Source organism: Tachyglossus aculeatus, chromosome 14 (assembly GCF_015852505.1).
Source record: "Tachyglossus aculeatus isolate mTacAcu1 chromosome 14, mTacAcu1.pri, whole genome shotgun sequence".
NCBI classification, from domain to species: Eukaryota; Metazoa; Chordata; class Mammalia; order Monotremata; family Tachyglossidae; genus Tachyglossus; species Tachyglossus aculeatus.
In genome coordinates, this window is record NC_052079.1 from 47,013,080 (window position 1) to 47,040,177 (window position 27,098).

Consider the following 27,098-nt stretch of genomic DNA (forward strand, 5'->3'; position numbering starts at 1 on the left):
CTGCTTCAGGGCAAGAATAGATGATGCCGTCTAAGGTAAAAAGCACTGTTACAACCCTTTAACTTTCAAGGTGATAGAACCCAGGCTATAGTGAACCCCAGCCTGCCCCATGGACACCACCATTTTAAAGCCAGAGTCTGAACAGCTGATATCTACTTAAGACCAGATGGCTTAGATATTCATCTGAAGAAGGAACTACCTTCTCAGGGATGATTGGCTTGGCCAAAAAAATTTCCAGCATGCTCAGAAGAACAGGTAAATTGTGTGGTGGGAAAAAGCCTGCTTCAAGGGCCACGGTTTTGGAGACCACTCTACCCAACAACAGTGCTCTGCACACAGTAAGCGCTCAATAAATGATTAAATGAATGAACAAGCCTAGAGATTAACAGAGAGTGTTTACATGTTGAAATACTTTCTGTAAAGTGCCATAATTAGCCATTGTTTTCTAAAGTCTTGCAAATTAGCAGGAGCCAAGGAGCCCTGGATCCTGAAATTAATTAGACCAGGTCTCATAGAAATCTGGTTTCCAGCAAGAAATAAAGTCTGCCAGGCCTTTTCTTTCATGACTTCCCCCACTCCTCTCCCCTTGACCAAATCAATGGTATTTATTGAGCACTATGTGCTCACGTACTCTTGAAATTGCCCCTTTGTCCTCACTTCTAGACATCTAGGTATATCGACCTCCTACAACACTTAGGTAGCCATTTATGTAGTTAGTTCGTAGACAGAGATTTGCTCATCAGGTACATGGATGCGTTTGTGATGTCTGAAAGTATAAGGTACATGCACATCAGAGGTTGTAGGCCAAAATAAGCCCTCTGAAGACAAACTCCTTGGAATGGGGAGCAGACAATCTAGTGTTCAGAAGAAACTGGAGGAGAAAGTTACAAATCACTAACACTGGAGAATGCTAGGATCTCCAGAGGCGATCCTGAGAATTATAGACCAGAGTCTCACTTCTATACTTGGCAAGTTGCAGAATCTATAATTAAGCTTAGGATCAGTGAGCACTTAGAAAAACATAGCAAGCTCGAGAAAAGACAACAGTTTCTCTAAGGAGAGATCATGCCTCACTAATCAGCTGGAGTTCTTCAAAAGGGGTCAATAAGCATGCAGGTAGAGGGAGACATTTTAGGTAAGTTTCCATACCAAAGCCTTATAGAAAACCTGAATAATCATGAGATTGGAGGGGAATATTCCATCATTTCTATAATCATAATAATAATAATGGTATTTAAATGCTTACTATTTGCCAATCACTGTATTAAGCCCTGGGATAGATATGAAGTAATCAAAATTGGACATAGTCCCTGTCCTACATGGGGCTCACTGTTTAAAAGGGAGGCAGAACAGGAATAGGAAACTATCCAGCTATCATCTAATCTCCATCTGCCCATTCATCAAATAGGTTGTACACAGCTGCTACCTCCACTTCCTCTTTGACCCTCTGTAATCAAAATTCTCCTCTGCCACACCAATGAGATCACTCTTCACAGTCACTGCTGACCTCCTTGCCAAACCTAATCAACTAATCAGAATAGTAAAAATAATAATAATGGTATTTAAGTGCTTACTATGTGCAAAGCACTATTCTAAGCACTGGGGAGGTTACAAGGTGATCAGTATGAGCCCACGGGGGGCTCACAGTTTTAATCCCCATTTTCCAGGTGAGGTAACTGAGGCACGGAGCAGTGAAATGACTTGCCCAAAGTCACACAGCTGACAGTTGGCAGAGCCAGGATTTGAACCCATGACCTCTGACTCCAAAGCCCGGGCTCCTTCCACAGCCACACTGCTTCTTGTAGCCACTCTGTTTAATATAACCTTTTGAATGCCCGAGACCTTCTCTTTTCCAGAATGAACTATTTCAGTACTCAATAAAACAATCTCTGAGGTAGAAATTACTCCTTTACTTTGGGTTCTGTCTGGAAACAAATTGGGGGTAGATTTTTTATTTGTATTTCTTAAAGAAAAAAAATGATAAAATGATTATTGTGCCGTAAATTTCAAGTGCCAAATGGGAAAAACAAAGATGAATTTACTCCCCTCCCCGCTTCTGAAATGAAAATTGATGCTTTTGTTTTGGCTAGCAGTCGGAGGAAAGGCCAAAGAATGAGTCCATGGGCTTTGAGCCAGTTTGAGAAGGAGATTCCATACCAGGAGCTAGGCACCACACTAAATGTTTGAGAAGTAGAGAACAATCAAGAGCACTCTTCCTATCCACAAGAAGCTTTCACAAACTACTAACACCCCGCTCAATTCTTAATGCAGAGTCTCAGACCCCAGGTCTTGACTAGACTGACGCTCATCCATTTATTGAGCACTTACTATGTGCAGAGCACTGTAAGCACTTAGGACAGAATTGGTGAACTAGTTCCCTGTCCATAACAAGCATACAGTCTAGAGGAGGAGACAGACGTTAATGTAATTACTATAAAATTGCAAGCTATGTACATAAATGTTTGGTAATGGGGCAAATATAAAAATGTCCATTTGCCTTGGATCCAAGTGTAGAGAACACAGAAGGGAGAGTGAGCCAGGGAAAAACAGGCTTAAATGGAGAAGGTCTCTTGGAGTAACCTAACAAAAATAAATGGTGGAAGAGTACAGAACAGATAAGAGATCTTATAATCAGATAATAGAGATCCTGATAATTTGCTAATACAGATTCAAGCTCAAAAAATCCACTGTCATTTATTGAACACTTACTGATTGCAGGGTACTGTACTAAGCTCTTGGGAGAGTACATTATAACAAGCGTAATAGCAACTCATTTGTGCACCTGCTTAAAGGGAAGGCTTTTCTCCCCTGAACATAGGCTTCTAGCCACAACGTCCCTGACTTTATCAATCATTTATTGAGCACTTACTGTGTGCAGAGCACTGTACTAAGCAGTTGGGAAGAGTACAAGATAAAAGAGTTGGTAGACATTTCATGTTCCCAATGAGCTTACAGTCTATAGGGATTTATCACAGATCTATCCTTGTCCCTTCTGCTGTTTTAGCATTTAATTGCTCTTGATGTGTCAGTAATCTATCCTGGAGTCATCAATTGGGAATCCATCAGATGGACTGTGTATTCTTCCCTGTTTACTCTTTCCCAGCACTTAGTATAATGCTTAGTATAATGTAGGCAGGGAATGTCTCTAATATTGTCCTCTCCCAAGTGCTTAATACAGTGTTCTGCACAGAATAAGTAATCAAATACGATTGGACCTCAATTATTCAGAAACCTTGGAGCCTTTCAACCCACTTCGTCCTCAGGTACTGTAGGGTCCCATTTTCCTGCCCTCTTCATATTGCTTCCATGACAATCGGACAAGTCCACATCTCCTCCAACGTGATTCGAACCACAAAACCATTACTCATTCCAAATATGTGAAAAATTCCCTTCAAACCCTTGCTGATTTTTCCATCCCTGGAGGATGTACAAAATGCTCACAGATTTGTAAAAAGCAGGCATGTGCAGCTTCTCTCCCCAGAGTCGCATAGGAACAGCATGAGGGGAGAAACTTTGCACCACAAGCCTCCCCCACGCCCCAAGAGTTCTGCCGCTATGACGCTCCCCAGAATGTTTCCTCCATTCCAGCACAACTCACCTGCTGAATAGCACACTACATCCGATACCTCTAGGCAGCATCACACTCAGGAGGACTGTGGCTTTCCAAAGCTTTTTTCCAAAATGAAAAATGTTTTCCACAGGTTTTCCCCCACAGGAGCCACTCCTGTCCCAACAACTTCCCAAACCCTCCTCCTTCCTTCTTACCTCCGTGAAGGTGATCTCAGCAGCCCTTAATTTCAAAACAACAAAGCGTAGTCAGGAGTGATCTTCTTACTGGCCACCATCCCAGAAGACAAAGGAAGAGGAGATAGACTCCAATTTCAGCCAGTAGCTGGAGAGACTGACCAATCAGGGACCACTTCCTCAGGAAAGGGTCTCCCTTAAGGCCTAATTCCACACTCATGATAAAGAACATCACTTCGAGGCTTTTCATCTTTTGGTGGGCATTTCTCTTCCTGTCCTGAAAGCCAACTCTACCCCTATGCCAAAGAGAGCCATCCTGGTCGGTTTATTAAGTCAGCACCCATTTAGTAGTTCATTTTTCCTCAACTCTCCACCACCTCGGAGGACAAGGCAGACTGCCTAAAAACATTACGGTTTCAAAGACATGGAAGAGAACTGGAGAGCTCCCATTCTTCCCTCTCCTCTTTTGTTTGAAGAGGAAAGATCCACAAGTCTCTGTTCCTTATTATCACCCACAACTGTGGAATTAGATACACCTGCTGGGCTAGAGTAGAGCTAAATTCTAGCAGCTGATTTCCCCTTAGATTAAATTCTTTCTAATCACTTCACCTCAGCGATTCAGACTCTCCCTTTCCACCTCCAACATTTGCTCTAGAATTTTTTCTACATGGTCTCATGCTCCTAAGGGACTGGACTTCTTTTCAAAAAGTGGCTGTATCCACTGCTTTGGAGAATAATAGGAAGAGCCATTCAACACACTCAGCCTCTCTCTTCCAATGCACATCCCACTCCCAAGAGAGGAGTTATTTTCTTCTTTTAGATATCCCAAGCACAAGCGCACCAACCATCCTCCCCTCACATGGCCAGGGAAATGGACTTGGCTTTTTGAGATGTCTTTGGCCCAACCCGTCAGATCTCTACCACATTGTGGCCATCTAAATGGACCTCTGTATCAGATCAGAGAACCAGCGTGGTCAAGTAGAAAGAGCGTGGGCTTGGGAGGCAGAGAACCTGGGTTCTAATCCTGACTCTGCCACTTATCTGCTGTGTGACCTTGGGCAAGTCACTTCACTGGGCCTCAACTTCCTCATCTGTAAAATGGGGGTTCAATATCTGTTTCCCTCTTCCTTTAACTGAGAATCCCAGATAGGACATGGACTATATCTAATCTGATTATTTTATAGCCTCATGGATTAGTTTAGTATCCAGAATACCAGTAAGCATTTAACAAATTCCACAATTATTATTATCTGACAGAAATAACCAGTCCTCCAGTAGCATAGTCTCACGCATGGCACAGCCAGCTCCCTTGGATATTAAATATCTGGGGAACCCAAGTGCTTCACCTCCAAATGCCATTTTTTCTTATGGGGGAAGGGATGGCTGATGAGCGGAGAACCCTGTTTTATGATCTCCCCCTTTTAGAACTCCCCCTTTTAGATTGTGAGCCCACTGTTGGGTAGGGACTGTCTCTATATGTTGCCAATTTGTACTTCCCAAGTGCTTAATACAGTGGTCTGCACATCGTAAGCGCTCAATAAATACGATTGATGATGATGATGATGATCAGTTCCTATGGGCAGATTATCAGTCCTGAAGTCTTTGTTCATTCATTTATTCATTAGTATTTATTGAGTGCTTACTGTGTGAAGAGCCTTATTCTAAGGACTTGGGAGAGAACAATATGACAATAAACAGATACATTCCCTCCCCACAATGAGCTTACATGACCAAGTGGAAGCTTATCTGTAATTTATAATGGGGAACTCCATCACCACCTCTCCCCCTCCACCCTCGTTGGCCTCAGTTCAGACAGGACAAGCTTCATTCCAATGTCAAGACTGTGAATAAATAATAGTCTTAACTAGCTTGTCCCACCTGGAGCCCACAGTCTAAGGGGGTGGGAGAACAGGTATTTAATCCTAATTTTAAAGATGAGGAAACTGAGGCATTAAAGGATTTGCCCAAGCTCGCACAGCAAATGGCAGAGCTGGCATTTGAACCCAAGTCTCCTGGCTCCGCAGCCTATGCTCTTTCCACTAGCCTAGGCTGCTTCTCTCCCTGCCAACACAAATCTTGAGAGATTTTTATTAGGGCAGGTTCTCTTGCCGTTATTTCACACCTGCAATGGCTGACTTAAACGGGTCAGTTAGAAATGCTCAATAAACATGACTGATTGATTAAACCCCCTTACTTTCCCCAGGGCCTCATCTACTGCCAAACAACAGCTGAAGGGAAAATGGATGCATAAGAAAATGTCACTGAAAATCTAGAGGTTCAATCTAGTGGTAGAAGGCTAGAAACCAAAACTTCTCTCATTCTGATTAGGCAGCATTTAGTTTACCTCCTCTAAGTGTTTCATTTTCTCTTCTCTCCTTGATGAGGTTCTAATTGCCATTGTTCACTATTTGTTATGATTGGGCCTTGAGTAAGTCTAGCCAAAACAAGACCCACACTTTAAAATTAAAGCCCCCATGCCATCAAGAGCTAATAGGCCTCACATTGCGGTAGCTTTCTAAACCCTCATTCTCCCCACCGCCAACCCTCTTCTTCCTTCTGCCTTTCCTAGTCCAGAAGAGGAAGGGGTGTGATTTAATAATAATAATAATGATGATGGCATTTGTTAAGCACTTACTATGTAAGAAGCACTGTTTGAAGCACTGGGGGGGATACAAAGTGATCAAGTTGTCCCACATGGGGCTCACAGTTTTAATCCCCATTTTACAGATGACATAACTGAGGCCCAGAGAAGTTAAGTGACTTGCCCAAAGTCACACAGCTGACAAGTGGCAGAGCCAGGATTAGAACCCATGACCTCTGGCTCCCAAGCCCAGGCTCTTTCCACTGAGCAATGCTACTTGACAGAGCTAAGAACCACTCTAATGCAGACCTGACAGGGTAAGACCCTCCCTCCACACTTCATCCTCAGAGGAACCATCAGGTGCCAACATTCAGTCAATGGGCCAGCAGCTAAAATGAATCCATCTCATTTCTGCCACTGAATAGCTAGGTATTCTAGAGAGTGAGTGCCAATGAGAGGTTTGACTTAATAGATACAGATGAAATAGGTGTAATAGACCAATTAAGAGCTGGATAGATGGCTCGGTAGAATGCACAAAAAAAAGACGGACACAGATTTTCATTATCCACTGATTAAAGTGACTCCTGAACAAGCAGAGAATGCTGAGTTTTAAGAATAGGGACTTGCTTTACCCAAACCTACCTTCCTCTTCCTGTCAGTATTAGTGCAATGGTGACTAATGGAGGGAAAGATGGATTTGAAGGCCAAATGACTCTCTTTAGGTCAATCAACAGTGCTTATTTAGTCAATCATATTGAGCACTTACTGTGTGCAGAGCCCTGTACTAAACACTTGGGAGAGTTTGCTATAACAAAAAACAAAAACATTCCCTGCCCACACTGGGCTTACAGCTACCAGGACCTGGGTTCTAATCCTGCTTGGCCACCTGTCTTCTGTGTGAACTTGGGCAAGCTGGTACTAAGCCTTTGGGCCTCAATTATCTCATCTGCAAAATGGGAATTTAGACCGTGAGCTCTATGTGGGACAGGGACTGTGTCCAACCTGATTAGCTTGGGCTAATTAGCGTTTAGAAAAGGGTCTGGCACATAATAAGTGCTTAACAAATAACATTAAAAAGTATGAAATGTAATCTCTACTGCAGAGCACTGTATTAAGCACTTGGGGGAGTGCATTACAATACAAAATCTAAGGGGGAACCCGAGAAGACAGAAATGGACTAATATAAATCCACCAAAATTGTATCTCACTGGAAGTGAGCATTGGTTAGAAGGGTGTATTTCATGGTGTCGCTCAGTGATCTGTCCTGAGCCAGTTCTTATGATGGAGTCTTCCGGACTCTGGAATGATGGATGAGTCTCAGACCTGACCTTGAGGGCAGGGAACATACTGTACTTTCCCAAGTGTTTAGTACAGTCCTCTGAACATAGTAAGGGCTATTGACTGATTGCTCTCCTGGACTTTGAGCAGAACACTCAATAAATACTGTTGAGGCTGACCCTTATTAGAGCTCAGAATTGTCCATTTAAGGATGAGGAGAAACTGGAAATAGCACAAAGAAGGATCATAAAAAATATGAGAACGAAGGATATCCTAAGTGGAAAGAATTTGGATCCGGGAGCCAGATGGAGAAATTGCCCTGGGATCTTATTTCCGCTTTGCCATTGCCTGGCACTCTGGTCATCTGGTGCCCTCAAGACTGGCAGCTCCTCAGAGGGCATCCCCAAGGTGATGCCCCATGCAGCAAAGGGCCTAGGCTCGCTCTGTGTCCGATAGTTTGCTTTTATCATTTTTGAGTTTCAGTCGGAGATGTCCCTGTCGAAGGATGATGCGATGTCACGTCTAATTACAGCACACCCAATGTGAAAAGACGGGCCCTAATGGAGACTGCCGCTGCCTCCGCTCCACTCCTCCCCCACAAAGCTCCACTCCTCATCCCCTGCCATCTTCCCTCAGAGCGAGAGGGACAGACTGGCCTTGGGGGATGGAGCGAGTGTGAGGGCAGGGAGACAGCTCTCCCTCAGTCCCCTTTCCTCCCCCTCCACCATGAAACAGGATTCGTCCACGGCTCCTGGCCCCTTTCCAAAACACATTCCCCGTCACGGCTCTTTCTAGAGACACAGAAATGTGCAGCCTTCCCTGAACAAACAGAACAATAGCACTTAAACCATCAGAGCTAGGCACACCAGGGGCTTCCTGTCATCGTTTTCATCCCCCTGCCTTAAAATAGTTGATTCTGCCCTCTGAGCAACTGCTGTGTCAGGAACTGAAGAGAGGCACCGGCAAGCTGGGAGGGGAATCAGTTCCTCTTCAGTTCCCGCCACAGCAGCTGCTTGGAGATCCTGCTATAAACTATTCGTCTCTCGTTTCTCATTCAGAAAAAGATTATTGCTGCTTTTTTGTTTTGTTCAGTTCTGTTTTTATATGGCATTTGTTAAGCACATACTACATGCCAGGGACTGTACTAAGTGCTGGGACGGGTACAAGATCATCAACTCTGACACAGTTCATATTCCCCATGGGTCTCAGAGTTTTAGTCCCCATTTTACAGATGAGGTAATTGAGGCACCAAAAAGTTATTAATAATAATAATAATAATTGTTGCAAAGTGCTTATTCGTTCCAAGTGCTGTTCAACCACTGGTGTAGATATAGGGAAATTGGGTCGGACACAGTCCCTATAGTAATAATAATAATGATGGCATTTGTTAAGTGCTTACCATGTGCAAAGCACTGTTCTAAGCCCTGATACAAGGTGATCAGGTTGTCCCACGTGGGGCTCACAGTCTTAATCCCCATTTTACAGATGAGGTAACTGAAGCACAGAGAAGTTAAGTGACTTGCCCAAGTCACACAGCTGACAAGTGGCGGAGCCAGGATGTGAACCCATGTTCTCTGACTCCCAAGCCTGTGCTCTTTCCACTGAGCCACACTGCCATTGCCCTATCCAACATGGAGCTCACAGTCTTAATCCCCATTGTAAAGATGAGGTAACTGAGGCATAGAGAAGTGAAGTGACTTGCCCGCGGTCACCCAGCAGACAAGTGGCAAAGCTGGGATTAGGATTCATGTCCTTCTGACTCCCAGGTTCACGATTTATCCACTAGACCACGCTGCTTAACTAACATCCCAACATCTGAAAATCCTCATCCCATTCTCTTCAACTCATTCTGTTCTCTGGAGGTGATAGTGGTGGGAAGAGTAAGGGAGACAACAATGGGAGGGATGTGTAATGTATTTACATCTGATGGATCAAATGATGTTTCTTCACCACTGTGCCGTGTAGCTGTCTCTAAGAATATCAAGGGAGGGCGTGACCAGATGTCCATCTTCACCAGAGACTGATTACGAGAAAACATCATCAGTTACCATATTAAGTGCTTACTGTGTGCCAACCACTGTGAAGATTCAGGAAAATCAGATAATAATGTTGGTATTTGTTAAGCGCTTACCATGCGCCAAGCACTGTTCTAAGCGCTGTTGTCCCACATGGGGCTCACAGTCTTCATCCCCATTTTACAGATGAGGGAACTGAGGAGCAGAGAAGTGAAGTGGCTTGCCCAAGGTCACACAGCTGACAAGTGGCGGAGCCAGGATTAGAACCCACAACCTCTGGCTCCCCAGCCTGTGCTGTTTCCACTGAGCCACGCTGCTTCTCTGTGCGATGCAGTTCCTGACCCACACAGACCTGGTGTCCAAGTCCCATTTTCCAGATGAAGAAATAATGTGCCAGCTCCACCACTCCTCTGCTGTTTGACCTTGGGCAAGTCGCCTCACTTCTCTGTGCCTCAGTTCCCTCATTTGGAAAATGGGGATCGAGACTGTGAGCCACACATGGGACAGGGACTGTGTCCAACCAACCCGATTTGCTTGTATGCATCCCAGGCCTTAGTACAGTGCCTAGCACATTGAAGCACCTAACAAATATCATTATTATTATTATTATTGTTATTACATGCAGAGAACTTTAAGTGACTCATCCATGGTCACCCAGCCAGCCACTGATATACCTGAGATTAGACTATGCATCTCTTCATTCCTGGTTCTTTACTCTTTCCATGAGGGCACTCTGCCAGAAGACACATAATCATAATAAAAATGATTATGTACCAAACACTGTTCTACCCACTGGGGTCGATGGAATTCATTCAAACCAGACAAAGTTCCTGCTCAATGTGAGAGTCACAATATAAGGGGGTGGAGGATAGGAATTTAATCCCCATTTTGCTGATGAGGAAACTGAGACTTCAACCTCACAATACTTGCTTATACCCTACACTTTGCCATTCCCCCTGTCTGTAATGGATTTTAATATGTGAATCCTCCTCTAGACTGAAATCTCCTTGTAGGCAGGGATCATGTCTACTAACTCTATTATATCGCACTTTCCTAAGCACCTCGTACGGTGCTCTGCACATGGTAAGCACTCCATAAATACAACTGATTGACTGATTGAGGCACAGAATAGTTGTGACTTGCTTGCCGCTACTTTAAGCATTCTGTGTATCAAGAAGCCGGACAAGATTATTAACTGATGATCCGCAGCTCTAGATTTCCATTAGACTGTAAGCTTTTTGAGATAGTACCTACCAATTTTTTTTGTATTGTACTTTCCTACGTGTTTAGTACAGAGCACTGCACCCAGTAAGTATTCAGAAGCAGTGTGGCTACCCCAGTGCTTATTACAGTGCCTTACACAGAGCAAGTGCTGATCAAATACCATTAAAATAAGAAAAAGGACAAGTGAGAAGCAGCTTCAGGTGGAGGGAAAACATATCTGCAGAGAAATGTGTGGAGAAAAGAGCCACATCAGTCTTCTTCAGACACATCTATGCCCACGGATTCTACGCCTATCAGCAGCAGCATCTTTGAATACAAAGGACAAAATATCCCACAAATATGTGAATAGAATACAAATCTTCTGACCTCCTCCTCTCCCTCCCCAGGCCCTGCTCTGAGACACCAGACCCCATTATCTCCCTGTGAAAGAGGTTTACTTATGAGAGTACTGCGCTCTGTTGAGTAAACTAATGGCTGACAGGTCCTCTGCTGATAGTCGCTCCAGAAATACAGGGATACGTTAGCTCCTGTCACCTTTATCTATCAATTATGAACAGTCAGGCGGTAATCGTATTGGATGGCCCAGATTTCATTTGGTGTCATCCCAGAATTCAAACAGCAAAGGAAAGGTCTGCTCGTCACTCCTAAACTCTATAGAGAAGCAGTGTGGCTCAGTGGAAAGATCACGGGCTTTGGAGTCAGAGGTCATGGGTTCAAATCCCCGCCCCGCCCCCTGTCAGCTGTGTGACTTGGGGCAATTCACTTGACTTCTCTGTGCCTCGGTTACCTCATCTGTAAAATGGGGATGAAGACTGTGAGGCCCCCTGTGGGACAACTTGATCACCTTGTAACCTCCCCAGAGCTTAGAACAGTGCTTTGCACATAGTAAGCACTTAATAAATGCCATCATTATTATTACTATTTCATTTCTCAGAAGGAACCGCCATGTCTACAGATAAGTCTAAGCAGGTTTGGCAGCATGTGACATAACATTAATAATAATAATAGTGGTATTTAATAATTGTAACATTTGTTAAGCACTTACTCTGTGCCGGGCACTGTACTTGAAGCTGGGATGGATACAGGCAAATCAGGTTGGGCACAGTCCTTAATAATAATAATAATAATAATGGCATTTATTAAGCGCATACTATGTGCAAAGCACTGTTCTAAGCGCTGAGGAGGTTACAAGGTGATGAGGTTGTCCCACGGTGGGCTCACAGTCTTCATCCCCATTTTACAGAAGAGGTATCTGAGGCCTAGAGAAGTGAAGTGACGTGCCCAAAGTCACACAGCTGACAATTGGCAGAGCCGGAGTTTGAACCCATGACCTCTGACTCCAAAGCCCATGCTCTTTCCACTGAGCCATGCTACCGGAAGAATGTGTATTTAATCCCCATTTCACAGCCAAGGAAACTGAAACCAGAGAAATTAAGTACTCACTTAAGGTCATTCATTCATTCATTCAATCGTATTTATTGAGCGCTTACTGTGTGCAGAGCACTGTACTAAGCGCTTGGGAAGTACAAGTTGGTAACATATAGAGAGATGGTCCCTACCCAACAGCGGGCTCACAGTCTAGAAGGGGGAGACAGACAACGAAACAAAACATATTAACAAAATAAAATAAGCAGAATATTAAATATGGTGGAGCCAGGATTAGGACCCAGGTCCTCTGTCTCCCAGGCCAATGCTCTCACTGCTAGGCAATACTACTTCTTTTTCATTTAAAAAGGGAGTCATCTCATTTGAAAACCAAAAAACTATGGGCTTTCTCATCAGACCTCTGCTAGAAGTGGCAGTTCGGTTACCTTTCGTTCATTCAATCGTATTTATTGAATGCGTACTGCATGCAAACCAGTGTACTGATTGCTTGGGAGAGTACACTCTAACAACAAACAGACAGAATCCCTGCCCACAACGAGCAGAGGAGGAGACAGACATTAATACAAATTAATAAATTCAGATTCATTCATTCAATTCATCAATTCATTCAAATTGAGAAGCAGCATGGCTCGGTGGAAAGAGCCCGTGGTTTGGAGTCAGAGGTCATGGGTTCAAATCCCGGCTCCGCCACTTGTCAGCTGTGTGACTTTGGGCAAGTCACTTAATTCTCTTAATTAAGTCACTTAATTCATCTGTAAAATGGGGATGAAGACTGTGAGCCCTCTGTGGGACAACCTGATCACCTTGTAACCTCCCCAGCGCTTAGAACAGTGCTTTGCACATAGTAAGCGCCTAATAAATGCTATTATTATTATTATTGGTACATAAATGCTGTGGGGTTGAGGGGGATGAATAAAGGGATTGAGCCAGGGTGACGCAGAAGGGAATGGGAGAAAAGGAAAGGAGGGCTCAGTCCGGGAAGACTTCCTAGGGGAGACGTGCCTTCAATGAGGCTTTGAAGCAGGGGAGAGTCATTGTATGTCAGATACCTCCCCAGGGGAAGGAGGTATCTTATGAGCAGCGGTTAGGCTTCTGGGCCCGGCGATGAGTTAGAAAAGAATCCCAGATCAACAAACATTGCCCGGATTGCAATGTTTCCGTTCTCACATGGGTCTCTGTCTCCCCGCTTCTTCCAGAGAGGCAGTGATTCCAGAAAGCACCAGAATTCACTTGAACAGGAGATTTTTGAAGTTGGCTGAAAAGTCTTTTCCTAAACTTTCTAAGAGCCTCACCACTGCCCATAAAACAAACATAAATTCCATTCCAAAGTGTAATTGTTTTGGCAAGTTATAAGCCACAGAAAAATAGGGGTTTCGAATGGAAGGAGTCCCTCAGACATAACTGTAATCGAAACAGCGAAAGAGTCGAAGTATCGGGCCAGGAGTAATCGGCACTGCACAGTATGAAGCGGACGGTGCAGAATACTGAATGGCATCCTAGTGAGCAAGCTCTGGGGCCTTGTAGCAGGGAAACTGCTGCCTTTAGACTTGATAATCCCACATCTCACCTCAGACCCTCCAATGCAGATGTCCTCCCCTTTCAGAAGTGCCATTTTTCTCTCTTCCCTCTCTCTGGGAAGAAGGAGTGACCCATAGGCAGGAGATGAAGTGTGATGTTTACTGTCCAATGAATCAATCTCCTGTTTACAGTAAAGCTGCAAAAATGCTTTCATAAAGAGAAGGAAGAAGAGCACTCTAGTACCTCAGAGCGAGAGACAAGATGGAGTGAATTTATTCACGGGTTTCCGACAATAGTTGCGCTGAGGACAACCTGATCACCTTGTCACCTCCCCAGCGCTTAGAACAATGCTTTGCACATAGTAGGTGCTTAACAAATACTATTATTATTATTATTATTATTATTATTATTTATTATTATTATTATTATTATCTGCCTGTGAGCCGCCGGTCTGAGAAAGTTCAAGCCACACAAAGAGAAAATTAGATCATGGGTCTAAGTTAAAAGACACATTCCCATTTCATTCTGTTTTCTTCTTAGCTCTCCTGGGAACTAGGATTTGGGGAAAAGTGGAGTAAGGGAAGTCACTGAGTGTTAGAGGTTGTCAGCTTGATTGTAAGCTCCTAAGGGCAGAGATCTTGATGACTTAATAATAATAATGATAATTGGGATATTTGTTAAGTGCTTACAAATACCAGGCAATATACTAAGTGCTGGGGTGAGGTTAATAATAATAATGGCATTTATTAAGCACTTACTATGTGCAAAGCACTGTTCTAAGTGCTGAGCACTGTTCTTGGATACAGTAACTGTCCCACACGGGGCTCGCAGTCTTAATCCCCATTTTACAGATGAGGAAATGGAGACACAGAGAAGTTAATGACTTGCCCAAGGTCACACAGCAGACAAGTGGTACAGCTGGGATTAGAACCCAGGTCCTTCTGACTCCCAGGCCTGTGGGTTATCCACTCTGCAGCTCCTACATTCTCTATTGTACTTTCCCAGTCATATAGTACAGTGCCAAGCACAAAGAAAGCACTCAATAAATACCATTAAGGTGCTGCAGGCAGATATTAATAAATGATGGTCACTGAGATATTTGCTAAGCACTTACTATGTGCCAGGCACTGTACTAAGCACTAGGGTAGATATAAGATAATTGGGTTGGACACAGTCCCTGTCCCACGTAGGTCTCACAGAGAACATTTGTAACCATGGCCTGGCACAGTGAAAATTTTGCAGGCTAGTGAAACTTTTAGCTGGCCTGAACAATTCTGAGGGTCTTTGCAAAGCTGTCATATATCGGGTCAGAGCAGAAGAAAGCAGCAGCCATAAATAAAAGCCATATGAGGAAGGAGATAGGATGTGGGGGGGACTTTAGATCTTAAGACGGACGAATGAAAAGTAAGGTCTATTAGTCAAATAGACCTAAATGGCTCGAGACACAAGGGACATCAATACGCCTGAAAGCCAAACATGAACGATGCAACCATAGCGCATACTGATCCCACCCCATATTTCTTGTTGCTTTTTAGCCAGGTGAAGGAGAGTTTTGGGTCCGGTTGAAATAAGCCAACATGAATACTGACATCGAGAGAGATGTCAGCTCTTGACAGAGCAAAGACCTCACTGCCAAACTCAATTACGGGAACCTGCCACGTACAGAGAAATAGATTTGCAGCCACGATGTCAAAGAAGCTAAAATAGAATGGAAGCTGTGAAGGAAAGAGAGGGGCAGACGTACTCTCCCAGCTGCCTCCCTGCTCCCCGGAAATCCTGATGTTGGTTACTATGGAGGATGTCGGTAGGTCAGAGAGAAAATCCAGAGATTTACACTCAGTCCATCATGTACCTTCCCTTCTTTCAATAAATCAGTTTATGGTCCTTATTAAGAACACACGGAGTGGGCAAAACTGTACCAAGTGCTTGGGAGAATCCATAGTTGCAGGACACTCATTCCTCGTCCTCTTGGAGTTTTCAGTCTGCTGAGGGAGTGGTAGAAAACTATTTCCAAGTAGATGGAGCAGGAGAAAGATCAAGCCTCTAAAACTGCCAGGTTAACAAATGGACCATGCCAGCTGAATGGGCATCAACTGTGGTTGTTAGTCAGGAATGAGGGTGTTGAAGTCCTGTCTGGTCTGTTTGGGGATCTCTACCCAGGAAGAAACTCTGTTGGGGAAGTTAGAGAAGCAGTGTGGCCCAGTGGACAAAGCATGGGCCTTGGAGACAAAAGGACCTGGGTTCTAATTCCGTTCTACCACTTGCCTGCTGAGTGACCGTGGGCAAATCGCTTAACTTCCCTGTGCCTCAGTTACCTCATCTGTAAAATGAGGACTAAGAATGCAAGCCCCGTGTGGGACATGAATTGTGTCCAACCTGATTGATTAGCTGGTATCCACCCCGGTAATCAGTACAGTACCCGGAACATAGTCAGCGCTTATCAAATACCATGAAAAAAAGTTCAAATTGCAAGGACTGGATTTTCAGGTGAGAGATAAGTTGGTGAAGAGATAGATGGACTATAAGCTCGTTGTGGGCAGGGAATGTGTCCGTTTATTGTCATACTGTACTCTCCCAAGTGCTTAATACGGTACTTTACACACATTAAGCTCTCGACAAATTCGACTGAGTGAAACGAATGAACTGGAAGGCCACATAGGGTGGTGAGGAGGAAGAGTGCTGAAGCCAAAGAGGAGGAATACTGTTTTGGGTAGATTTCCTTCTAGTGACTCTTGACTCACTCCGTCCTTCACCGAGAAATCGTTTTCTTAGACCACCAACTCTACTTAGCATTTCTGACCTGCTCTTGCCTATCTCTTTAAAAACCATGGGGCAACCACTGAGAAGCAACACTGCCTAATAGAAACAGTATGGTCCTGGGAGTCAAATGACCTGTACTCTAATCCTAACTCCACCACTTGTCCGCTGTGTGACCTTGGGCAAGTCACTTCACTTCTCTGGGCCTCAGTCTCCTCATCTATAAAACGGTGGCTAAGAATGTGACTGTGTCCCACCCAGTTATCTTGTAGGTACCACAAGGTTTGGTGCAATGCGGGCCATATAGTAAGTTCTTAATAAATGCCATTTGGAGAAATAAATGCTCTTCTTTTCTTTTTTTATATTTTTTAAGTGCTTACTCAGTGCCAGGCACCGTATTAAGCATCGGGGTAGATACAAGCTAATCAGGTTGGACACAGTCCCTGTCCTACTTGGGGCTCACACTATTAACCCCCATTTTACAGATGAGGGGACTGAGGCACAGAGAAGCTAGGTGACTTGCCCAAGGTCACACAGCAGACAAGTGACAGAGTGGTCATTAGAACCCAGGTCCTTCGGACTCCCAAGCCTTTGCTTTATCCACTCGGCCATGCTGTTTCTCTGATTCTTGTAATCTGCTCATCTAGTGGGTTGCTTCCACTTGCTCTGATCTTCAAAACAAATGATCCCACGTCTCTTCTATTTACAGAGAGGACCCTCCTGATTCCTTTCTCCCCAGGAAACCGGGGAGTTTTAGGCAATAGTGAGCAAAACCAAGATGGCCACAGTTCCCAATAAACCTGAAGGATACCGAGATGAAAATATCTCCCATCTGTGTGGAGAGGAGCATGTAAGAATCTTTCAAGTGAGGGAACTCTGAGAGACAAAACAATTAAGCATGTCACTGCTAACTCGCCTGTGCAAATTACAATCAAAGGCGGAAAAATGCATTATTATTTATATAAATATGTCTTGTAGATTTCATTAAGATTAGGCTGGGCTTTGGAATTATCACACACTGGGCTGTTCGCCAGGTCTTAATCTTCATTTGCAGATGCCAATTAGTGCCATAAAAAGCTCCTGATGTTGACTACTGAACACATTTCTTTCTTCCCCCTGTACTCCTTGTTAAGAAGAAGTCTGCCGGTGGGGAGAAGCAGCGTGAGCTAGTGGGTAGAGCACGGGTCTATTACTTTTGAAATGGGCTTATATCCTCATTATTAGCCCTTTATGCCTGTCTTCCTCCTAGAGTGTAAGCTTCTTATGGGCAGGGAATACGTTCTTTGTTTTGTGCTTCCCAAGTTCTTAATTTCATTCATTCAATCGTATTTATTGAGTGCTTACTGTGTGCAGAGCACTGTACTAAGTGCTTGCACTGTACTAAGCTTAATTTCCCGTCTCAGGGTCGCACCTGCAGGGTTTCCAGTACTCTACCAGTCTTGATTATGGGAGGGAGAGTCAAGCAGAGGCCAACTCATTCCATTCCTAGCTTGGGCAGTGGCTAGCGAGTGGAAGGCAATCTGCTAAAAGTCAAAACCCACCCGTGCGGGGCAGCAGCAGCTTGAGAAAGAGTCGAGGGTTGAGGCTCAAGTTAACTGTGCAGAAGGAGGCAACAGTAAACCACTTTCATAATAATAATAATAATTTTGGTATTTGTTTAGTGCTTACTATGTGCAAAGCACTGTTCTAGATGCTGGGGAGGATACAAGGTGATCAGGTTGTCCCATGTGGGGCTCACAACCTTAATCCCCATTTTACAGATGAGGTAACAGGCACAGAGAAGTGAAGTGACTTGCCCAAAGTCACACAGTTGACGAGCAGCGGAGCCGGAACTTGAACCCATGACCTCTGACTCCCAGGCGCAGGCTCTTTCCACTGAGCCATGCTGCTTCTCTATATATTTTCATATTTTTACATGAAAGATATTTTCATAGTTTTACCAAGAAAAATGCCCCACTAAATAATAATAATGATGAAATTTCTTAAGCACTTACTATGCGCAAATTACTGTTCTAAGCGCTGGGGAGGTTCCAAGGTGATCAGGTTGTCCCACGTGGGGCTCACAGTCTTCATCCCCATTTTACAGATGAGGTCACTGAGGCCCAGAGAAGTGACGTGACTTGCCCAAAGTCACAAAGCTGACAGTTGGCGGAGCTGGGATTTGAACCCGTGACCTCTGACTCCAAAGCCCGGGCTCTTTCCACTGAGCCACGCTGCTCCATTGAGCTGCTTGCTGCCGTAAACTAACTAGGTAGACCCCCCTCCCACCACCTTTCCCCACCCAACCCAATGCCTACCTCCAACACCCCAAATATCCAGATGGGCCATGCAATCTGTCCTTTAACAACAGAAGGTTTGTCCACACTATTGTTGTTTCTGCACTTTCTAATGCCAACCTACACTGTATCTCAATATTGCCTGTCTCGCCGCCATCCCCACGCGTACGTCTTGCCTTTGGCCTGGAACGCCCTCCCTCTTCATATCTGACAGACAATCGCATCTTGTCTGGTTCAAAGCACATCTCCTCCAAGAGGACTTACCCATCAATCAATCAATCAATCAATCATATTTATTAAGCGCTTACTGTGTGCAGAGCACTGTACTAAGCGCTTGGGAAGTACAAGTTGGCAACATATAGAGACAGTCCCTACCCAACAGTGGATTCACTGTCTAAAAGGGGGAGACAGAGAACAACACCAAACCATCTCAGCCCTCCTTTCCTCTTGTCCCCCTCGCTTCTGCGTCACCTTGAATTTCTGCCTTTATTCACCCCTCCATCACTCCCACAGCACTTATACACATACTCATAGTTTACTTTCTTATGTTAATATCTGTCTCCCCCTCTAGACTGTAAGCTCATTGTCAGCAAGGAACGTGTCTGCCAACTCTGTTATATTGTACTCTCCTATGTGCTTAGTACAGTGCTCAGCACGCAGTAAATGCTCAACTAGACTGTGAGCCCGTTGTTGGGTAGGGACCGTCTCTATATGTTGCCAACTTGTAGTTACCAAGCGCTTAGTACAGTGCTCTGTACACAGTAAGCCCTCAATAAATACAATTGAATGAATGAACAAATGTGATTGATCAATCGATCGCCTGATTGTTAACCTGAGAGGGTCATCCTTAAAGATCCTGGTGAAGACCCTCTTTGCCGCAGAGTAACTTAGTCTTGCAGTAATGCTTCCTTTCAGAAACACTAAAATTCAGTCTCTTAAAAAATCAAAGGAAGAAGAAAAGAATAGGTCTCTTTCCTCTGAGCCTTCTGCCCCCCCTCTCTGAGTAGTTCAATATATTCAACATGAGCATCTTTCAAGCTAGTTCCAAGCAGTTTTTATGAACCGGGTTATAGTTCAGGCATTAATTATGTTGCCTAAATACGGAGTGAACACGACAAAGAATGAACAGAGAGATGGGGGAGGGATTTGCATATTCAGCTGCAGGTCTTGCCACTACATTCTCCATTCCAGAAGGCGGCCCAGCCAAGGCCTTGATCTCTGAGCGATGCGTTGCCACGAGGAGGAGAAAGAAAACTGCTTCCTCGAGCTCCCAGGGGTACGAGACTGACACTGCCCTGGTTTTATCAAAGGGAAATGGTAACAGCACTTGAAAAACTAAAATAAGTAATGCGAGAAAAAACTTGTAAGTAAGAATGCAAAATTAAATTTGGCGAATATGCTGAGGGATAATCCTTGGAGAAACCTTATCTTTACTGAATATTCAAACACATCAACTCTGTGTGCCCGGTGGCAATTACTGTGCTACAGATATTCAATTTGTTCTTGTATATACAATATTATCTTCCATAAGGAACGGTAAACTGCAGTACATATTTCAGTAAACACAATTCTGAATCAACAGAAATGGCTATAGTGTGCCCAACCATGCATAATAATGGAGCAATTAAGCATCCTGTTTGGCATTGCAGTGGGACGGCAGAAAGAACCATCTGGGGTTGCCAGACCTGAGTGGCCCTGCTGGCTGACCCTAGAAAGCTCGTGGAGGGAGTGAGAGAGGGAAATAATGTCCCGCTTTACCCAAGGTGAGAAAAAGGTAAACAGGGAACATAAGTCTGGGGAGCGTCATTATTCAGAAATGAAGTGTTCCCTTCTCTAAACTGGATTCGAGGCAGGAGGGAGAAAGAGAAGCCTGACACAGTGACATATCAATAAAGAAAACAGAGCCTATTATTTTTCGAGGGAAAAATAGACCTTTGAAACAGGTCTGTCTGAAGGAATGTTTCTGAGGGTTGCTGAGCCACTGAAAACTTCAGGTGTATGTCATAAGGGAATTCGAGTAACGGTGGTTTGGATCTTGGGATCAGTAGGCTTGCTCGGAACTCACTTCTGGATCACTTGGATGCCCTCCCCGATCAACAGCTTCAAATATTCACTCTCCAATGGCTCCTTCTCCACTGCTTTAAAACTTTCTCCTGTCTCCCCTATCCTAAAAAAAGACACTTCCTTGACTCCAAGGCTCCCTGCAGTTATTGCACATTCTCTCTCTTACCATTCCTCTCCAAACTCCTTGAGCCAGTTGTCTCTACTTGCTCTCTCCACTTCCTCCCCTCCAACTATTGAGCACACATTAAGTACTCAATAAATATGATTGATTAATTGATTGATTGAGCTACATCTCCAACCTTGACCTTTCTCCTTCTCTGCAGTCTCACATTACCTCCTGCCTTCAGGACATTTCTACGTGGATGTCCCAATCATGTGCTGTCCACAACAGAACTATACATCTTCCCACACAAACCCTGTTCTCTCCCTGACTTTTCTATCACTTTAGACAGCACTACCAACCTCTCTGTCTCAGAAGCACAAGCTCATAAACGTGTCATCGTCCCTGACTCATGGGTCTTATTCAACCCACCTATCCAATCTGCCATGAATTCTGTCCACTTCATCTTCATGACATCCCTACAATCCATTCTTTCCTCTCCATCCAAACTGCTACCGAGCTCATCCACGCACTCATCATTTCCCTCCTGAGCACTTATTCTGTGCAGAGGACTGTACTAAACGTTTAAAGATATTGATAGCTACAGTAATGGATCGTCTAATCTCCATGACTTCCAGCTGTGACTCGTGACTCAAAGTGTTTGAGAAAATGTGGGAAATGCTACATAATACCCCTCCTCCTCATCATCATCCTGACAGTGGTCCCTAAATGTCACACTACCATCTCCCCTGATGACTCCCCATGAATAGGACCAGAGGAGGCTGGCAAGATGGCATCCTTTGGGGTGATGCATCTCAGAGTCTAGGAGCTAGTACACACACACAGACACACACAGACACACATGCACACACACCTCCTCCTTCTCCCCTCCCCGGGCCCGGGATCCAGAAGGATGTGGGTGACCTTGGGCAAGACTTCTCTGTGCCTCAGTTCCCTCATCTGCAAAATGGGGATTAAGGGTCTGAGCCCCATGTGGGACAGGGACTGTTGCCCATTTCTAAACATTGTCCGCTCAGCTGACTGCGTTCTAGGACACCCGATCCATGGTTGTGTGGTACGGCAGGTGGGAAGCATTGAAAGCATGTGTCCACTCAAGGCACGGTATTGCAAGTGGAAGGTTTGGGAGGAAGATGTCAAATGACTGTCACTGTGAGGCCCAGATCTCGCAGTCCTGAAAGAAACTTGGCAATAGCTCTACAGGAGCAGTACAAAATTCCAGTCTTCTGGCTAATTGTCACACCAGCTTCTGATTCTGAAAAACCATGCACAATCAGCTGCAAGTCTTCCCGTATTGCTGTGCTTCCAGAGGACAGTAATCAACACAAAGGAGTCCCCGTATGAAGTGAATCAATGACTTTCAACAATGCTTTCTCCCGGTTGATTTAAAATATTTTTCCAGAGGATCTGAATAGCTTTCTGACTCTCTAGTCCACAATCCTTTTCGCCTCTTGGATCAGGGCTGTGTAGCAGAGGCTGAAGAATGAAGTAACCAAGGGAGAGAGGAAGTGAAGTGACTTATCCAAGATGACACAGCATACGAGTTGGTGGAGCCAGGTTTAGAACCCAGGTTGAGAAGCCGCGTGCCTAGTAGATAGAGCACGACAGTCCAGGGATTCAGAGGACCTGGGCTCTAAATCTGGCTCCGTCCCTCGTCTGAGGTGTCACCTTGGGCAAGTCATTTCACTTCTCTGTGCCTCAGTTATCTCATCAGTAAAATGAGGATTGACTGTGGGCTCCATGTGGGACATGGGCTGTGTCCAACCTGATTAGCTTGTATCTACCCCAGCATTAATACAGTGCCTGACATAGAGTAAGCATTTAACAAATGTCATAAAAAAGTCCACTGACTCTTAGGTATGTTACTTTATCCACTAAACAACATTGCTTCTCCTGATCCACCCCGCTTCTGAGTAGTTTTCTTGAAGCTCAGAAAGGAAATAGCAGAGCCATCAAAGAGGCATGTAGTCCACCAAAGCCTATAGATAGTTCAGCACTTTATGAATGGAGAAGGGCTTCTGTCAGTCAATCGATCAGTGATATTTGTTCATTCAATCATATTTACTGATGATGATGGTATTTGTTAACCGCTTACTATGTGCCAGGCACTGTTCTAAGCCCTGGGGTAGAAACCAGATAATTAGGTTGTTCCCCGTGGGGCTCACAGTCTTAATCCCCCATTTTACAGATGAGGTAACTGAGGCACAGTGAAATTAAGTGACTTGTTCAAAGTCACACAGCTGATAAGTGACGGAGCTGGGATTAGAACCCACAACCTCTCACTCCCAAGCCCGGGCTGCTTGCACTAAGCCACGCTGCTCCTCTTATTATAATGATGGTATTTATTAAGCACTTACTATGTGCAAAGCACGTTCTAAGCGCTGGGGAGGTTACAAGGTGATCAGGTTGTCCCACTGGGGGCTCACAGTCTTAATCCCCATTTTACAGGTGAGGTAACTGAGGCACAGAGAAGTGAAGTGACTTACCCAAAGTCACACAGCTGACAATTGGCAGAGCTGGGACTTGAACCCATGACCTCTGACTCCAAAGCCCGGGCTCTTTCCAGTGAGCCACACTGTGTGCAGTGCACTGTACTAAGCGCTTGGAAAATACAATTCATTGTTGAGTGCTTACTGTGTGCAGAGCACTGTACTAAGAGCTTGGGAGAGTACAGTAAAATAGAGTTGGTACACATGATCCCTGCCCTCAGGAATTTACAATCTAGTGGACTATGGAATGTAATACAATAATACTAAACCAATCCGCTTGAAAAATTCAATGTAGGGTGGCTGGGAAAAACCTTCTTGTCCCGGAACAGTTCTCTGGGGTCAGGTATTGAGGAACTGTTTGGGGTGCTTTGCTTCTTTGTCCTCCTTGTACTCTCCCAAGCTCCAAATCAGTTCTCTTCCCAGAGTAAGTGGTCAATTAATAAAATTGACCGATTCATTGATTTGCCCTTCTCTACCCAGCTGCAGGCACTGCAAGATGTGACTAGTGGTGGTATCTTTTGTTCCAAAAACTCCCCTGTTGGCTGCTGAATTCAAAAAGAGGATAATGGGAGAACTTAGAAAGCTGAGTTTCTTGAGGGCAGGAACTGTCTTATCTTCTCATATTTTCCCTAGCTTTTCACCTGGCTTTTACAAGAAAACAGAAAATAAAAAACCCTAAAGACCTTATTAAAACAACCTGGCTATCACACTCAATGTTGGCTTAATAAGTGGGCAAGGTCTCAGGAGTGCTTGCTCCATGACATTCAGAGAAGCAGCATTCATTCAATCAATCGTATTTATTGAGCGCTTACTGTGTGCAGAGAACTGTACTAAGCAGCATGGCCTAGTGGATACAGCACCAGCCTGGGAGTCAAAGGACCTGGGTTCTAATCCTGCCTCTGCCATTTGTCTACTGCAGGAGAAATTGAGTCAGGATGAAAGGGAATAAATTTCAGTTTCCTTTCTCCAGTCCAGAAAGAGCTTCTGTTCACAACTCATCAGCCACACACCGTCCAGCAGGTAAACAAGGTGGCGAGCTGTAACCAGAGAGGTCAGAACAATCACGTCTCTGCAGAACTCAAGATGTCATCTTTCGTGCCTGAGTTGGGAGGACATTGGCATCATCATTGTCCCAAATGGGTGAACAGATTGGGGAGTGGGTCAGGGGGCACGGGGGAGGGAAGCAGCATGGCCTAGTGGATTGCCATACAGGCCTGGGTGTCTGAAAGACCTAGATTCTAATCCCGGCTCTGCCACTTGTCTGCCATGTGACCCTGGGCCAGTCGCTTCACTTCTCTGTGCCTCAGTTCCCTCATCTGTAAAATGGGGATTAAGACTGTGAACCCCAAGTGGGACATGGACTGTGTCCAATCTGATTAACTTGCATCTACCCCAGTGCCTAGTACAATGCCTGGCACATACTAAGCGTTTAACAAATATCACTTAAAAAAAAATCTGTTTTTTGAACAAAGACAAAGCTACTAGTCACATCTTGCAACGTCTGCAGCTGGGTAGAGAGGGACAAATCAATCAATCAGTCTATCATATTCACTGACCACTTACTCTGGGCAGAGAAATTTACTCAGAGCTTGGAAGAGTACATACATTACAACAAAACTGGTAGAGCTGTTCTCTTCCCACAAGCAGTTTACAGTCTAGAGGACCAGGACCTGGTGAGGATGGCTCAGAGCATCACTACTACAGCAGAAATAACACAAAGCAAATGTCTCAAAGATGCAGCCTGGACTCACCTCTACACTCTGTTCCACGTCTAATCTGTTCATCCAGAGAAGACCTGGAAAATCCAGAAAACTCTAGCAAAACGAAAGAGTATGGGCTTTGAAGTCAGGTCATAGGTTCAAATCCCGGCTCCGCACACTGTCAGCTGTGTGACGTTGGACAAGTCACTTAACTCCTCTGTGCCTCAGTTACCTCACCTGCAAGATGGGGATTAAGACTGTGAGCCCCCCGTGGGACAACTTGATCACCTTGTAACCTCCCCAGTGCTTAGAACAGTGCTTGGCACATAGTAAGCACTTAATAAATGCCATTATTGTTATTATTATTATTATTATTATTATCCCAGAAATGGTTAACCCTGAATTGGTGAACTTGGGACCTATAATTTCCTGTTTCAAAAAAAAAAGATCCCCAAATAAAGCATAACATGATAAAAGATATGTTCATCTCCGTGAAGTGTGTTTATGGAAATGTGTGATGTAAGATTCCCAGGGTGTGTTGGTTTGCGTGAGTGTTTGCGCTATTTGGACAAGATTAGAATCTAGTTTTCTGCGGTGTATTTCACACTTGGGGTGTCCCAGAGCTCTTTATGGGGATGAATTAGGTGGCTAGTCAAGCAGCAGCTGTGAGGGCAAATGCTTTAGCCCATCCTCCATCGCCCATATCTCAGTGAAAATTATCACCGCCTTTGCTCATCTTCACACACAGAAGAGCACCTTCCAGAGCCAGAGGCTGGTGAGGTTTCACTACCCACCTCTCCGTCGCTCAGTCAATCACTTGATCGACCAATCTTGTCTTTTGGGCACTCACCGTGTGCAGAGCACTGTATTAAGCACTATTAATAGAGAGAACGCTATTACAGGGTGGGTAGACAGGTTCCCTGCCCACAAGGAACTGATAGTCTAAAGGGGGAGGCAGACATGAATATAAATGTTACAGATATGGACATAAGCGTCGGGGGGCTGAGAGTGGGGCAAATACAGGATACAAATTCAAATCTGCAGGCAACAGAAGGTGGGAGAGCAGGGAAAACGAGGGCTTAGATCTCTTGGAGGAGATGTGCTTTTAACAAGACTTTGAAGGAGGGGAAAGTGATGATCTGAAGATCTCTCTTGGGATAAGAAAGAGCCCAGCCAACAAATGTAAGCCATTTTCCAGCATGTTTAGCAAATTCACCATTCTGCCCTCAGCCCCCATGAGGCCCCACAAGTTCTGAAATGAGCAAAATCAACTTCTTTACATATCGTTCCATCCTCCTCTTTACTCACGACGGGGCCAGATGAGGAGCGATATGCAGGGTCACCTTGGGGCCTTTCTCCAACTCTGGTTTTCATGGATCTGAAATCTGAAATCTGAAGCCCTTGATCCTTGGTGTCGAAGCCGCTTTGATTCAGGTCTGTAGGACTTCAATTAATCAACGGATCAATAGTAGTTATTGAAAACCTGGTGTGGGCAGAGCACAATGCTAAACGTTTGGGAGGGTACAATAGAAGCAGAAGACATAATTACCCCCAACCTCGAAGAGCTTAGAATTCCTCTCTACATGCTCGATTTCTGTGCAGATAGTTTGCCAGAGAGGTGGAGGTAAAGGGGTTTGTGTTCTTTCAGGGGAAAGGTCCGATTAGAGAAGCAAGCCCACTTCTCCGTATCGCCCTGTGCCTGCCCTACAAGCAACCCCAAATGTTTGGATTGGACTAGATGTCATTCAAAATGTGGCTTCCTCACAGATACAACCGCCATCAAAAATTTCTGCACCGAGAACCAGTTTTTAATAAGCAAGCTGATTTAGGACTTGTGCAGCATTTTAATCAGGTGGAGGGAAGCATTGTTTTCCAATAAGCTGGCACGGTCTGCCTCGTATGAAGGATGGATGAGCAAGGAAACGAGTTTCTTCCCCAAACCTAGCAG

At 44.6% G+C, this 27,098-nt stretch overlaps 1 non-coding gene across 1 annotated transcript; it reads left to right on the forward strand.

The window, feature by feature from the left end:
• Positions 1-17,896: 17,896 nt before the first annotated feature.
• On the forward strand, positions 17,897-18,034 carry LOC119937370. Its single transcript, XR_005454045.1, has one exon. It is a non-coding gene; the product is annotated as a small nucleolar RNA SNORA7 (small nucleolar RNA).
• Positions 18,035-27,098: the final 9,064 nt, after the last annotated feature.